Genomic DNA, 3,208 nt, shown 5'->3' with positions numbered 1-3,208 from the left:
TGACCTTTTATTTTTAAACAATAATAAAAGAAAAATGTAGTCTTCCTTCTGTTGGCTGTAGGGAGTAGATGCTATAACATTAGAAGCATGGCTTTTTGTCATTATTTTTAATGTTTTAGTAAAACCTCTTAATCACTTTTCACAAACTGAATCTGTTTGGTTGTAGTACAGTGAATGTAGCTGACAGTGTTATTGATGCTTTAGAAAACTTATTGCAGCCTGATGAGGAGTGACAGGTTCTTTTCAGTAGAGTTATAGACACCATATTTTACTAATTTTAGGAACCAGTTCTTGCATTATTCAAATTATCCCCATTAGTGTTAGCAAAACTTTGTGTATGGAGTAAGACCTTATTCTTCATAAGAATTTCACTTGTCCCTTTGTAACTGGACACCAAGAGTGGGAACAGGTTTATAAAATCCGATGAATTATCACAGAATTATAGAATCATATCATGTAGTCCAGACCCTGGCTAAAACAGGACTAATTAGATCAGGATGCTGAGGGCTGTGTCCAGTCGAGTCTTGAACCCCCCCAGGGATGGAGATTCCACAACCCCGCTGAGCAACCTGTTCCGCTATTTAACTACCTTCAGAGTAATTTTTTTTTCCTAATAGCTAATCAGTATTTCCCATGTTCCAACTTGTTCTGTTGCCTTTTGTCCTATCACCACACACTTCCGAAAAGAGTCTGGCTCCATTTTCTCTATATTCTCTGACCAAAAAGTTGTATGCTTCTTGATCTTTTGACCTTTTGTTGACTAAAAGGTCTTTCAAGCCCTCTCTCCTCCAAGCTGAACAGGCCTGATCTCTCAGACTCTCCTTGTAGGTCATGTTCTCCAGCCCCCTTGGTGGCACCTGCTGGACTTGGTCAAGGATGACAATATCTTTCTTGTACTGGGGAACCCAATCTGGACACACTACTCCAAAAGTGGACACTACAAGTGTCAAATAGAGGGGAAGGATCACGTACTTGGACCTGCAGACTTATGTTAAACTTCTTGTCCACTAGGACTCCAGATCCTTCCCTGCAGAGCTGCTTTCTAAATAGCCACCAGCCTGTATCGCTGTGGGGAGTTATTCCCTCCCAGATGCAAGACTTCACACTTGCTCTTGTCAACTTTATGTGGTTACTGTCAGCTCACTTCTCCAGCTTGTCCAGGTTTCTCTGAATAGAAGCCCTGCCCTCCAGCACATTGACTGCTCCACCCAATTTGGTGTTGTTCACAAACTTGCTGAGAGTACACCCTGTCCCAACATCCAGGTGGAATTAAACAGTATTGGTCACACTACTGATTCCTGTGGGACCTCCACTAGTTGCTGATCAACAACAGGACTTTGCTGATCACAGCCCTTCGATTTTGGCAGTCTAGCCAATTTCCTATCTACCTTCTCCAGCCCATATGTCACCAACTTGGTGATGAGACTACAGGAGTCTGTGTCAAAGGCCTTGCTGAAATCAAGGTATAGAACATCCACTGCCCTCCCCTTGTCCCCAGTACCAGTCAGCTTATCACAGAAAGCGATGTGGTTGCTCAGGAATGGTCTGCCCTTGGAAAATCCATGCTGGCTTCTCCCAGTCACTTTCTTATCTTTTATGTACTTTAGAAATGGCTTCTAAGACATTTTGCTCCATAACCTTCTCAGGGACTGAGGTGAGACTGACTTCTCTGAATCATCCTCCTTGACCTTCTTGAAGACAGGTGTGATGTCTGCATTGTTCCAGTCATGAGGAACCTCTCTCAAGTGCCATGACTCTTTGAAGGTGATAGATAGCAGCTTCACAATTGGATCAGCCAGGCAGAACCTTCAGCAGCTCTAGATGCATCCTGCCTGGTCCCACGGATTTGTGTACGTCCAAGTCGGTTAAGTGATCCTGAGCTCTGTCTTCCTCTGCTGTGGGTGCTGCCTCACTCCCACAGACTCAGATAGGAGCTCAGCAACCTGGGAGGCCAGAGAACAAGTCTTGCTAGTAAAAATTGCCTTTTCTATGTCTCTTGTCACTAGTCCCCTGGCCTACTGAGCAATATATCCACATTCTCTTTAGCCTTCCTTGTGCTATCGATGTAGTAACAGAAACCTTTCCTGTTGTCTTTCACCTCCCAAACTAATTTCAGCTCCAACTGAACTTTGGCTTTCCTGACTTCATTCCTACATGTGCAAGCAGTATCTTTGTGTTCCTTCTAAGTAGCTGGTCTCAGTTTCCATCTTCTGTATGCTTCCTTTCTGTGTTTGAGCTCACTTAGGAGCTCCATGTTCATCCAGGCTGGCCTTCTGCCACAGTTGCTCAACAGTCTGAACATTGTAATGGACTGTTCTTATGCTCTAAGGCGGTTGCCCTTGAAGAGTAGCCAGCTCTTCTGGGCCTCTGCTCTCCAGGGCAATTTCCCACAGATCCTGCTAAGCAGGTCCCTGAAATCTGCTCATCTGAAGTCTATGGCTGTAATTCTGTTCTTTGTCTTGCTCACTCCTCCCAGGATCTGAAACTCCACAGTCTCATGCTCACTGCAGCCAAAACTACCCTTGGCCTTTACGTCATCCAGCAGTTCTTCCTTGTTTGTGAGTAGCTGCAGCTCTTTGAGGGTATCAGTCTCCAAATAATTCTGTACCTCTCAGGTTTTTAAAATGGAGCTGGAAACTTTATTTTGTATTATATCAGTGTCATCAGAGATATTTGACCAGGAGACACTAAAAGTGTATGAGAAGGAAAACTAGTCTACAGTTGTCACACTACGGAAATTTCAGTTCCAGCTTGGGACAGAAATGTAGCTTGTGTTTGATTTTTAGCTGAATCAGGTTTTTTTATTTAGCTGGCTGCTACAGTTTTTCACTGAAAAAAACCATCCTGAAACCAAACAGCAGTAAATCACAGAAGGGCTTCCAAGTTATTGTATTCTGTGGTACGTGAAGAGCGCCTAGAAAAAGAATGGAAGAGGAAGAACTCAAATGGAGATTTTTAAATAGTTTGGTGTCCCTCATTGATAATGCTTCAGGTACTTTCTTCTATTTGGGGGAGAATTCATGAGATGGGGAAAAAGAGAGCTAAAGCTCTGGTGCCCATCTCTTCTCTCTTCCAATGGGGGACATGCTCCAGGACTGACCAGCAAGTGCCATAGCTCAAGGGTCCTTTTCAAACCAGAGCCAGGTCTTAGCACGACACTGCCCCTTAAGCTCTAGTCCTCTGGCTGTTGCTCACAAACAAAGCAATT

The sequence above is a fragment of the Numenius arquata genome, chromosome 2 (assembly GCF_964106895.1).
Source record: "Numenius arquata chromosome 2, bNumArq3.hap1.1, whole genome shotgun sequence".
Lineage (NCBI taxonomy): Eukaryota > Metazoa > Chordata > Aves > Charadriiformes > Scolopacidae > Numenius > Numenius arquata.
The sequence above is the reverse complement of the archived record's forward strand: the minus strand, read 5'-3'. Positions refer to the sequence as shown.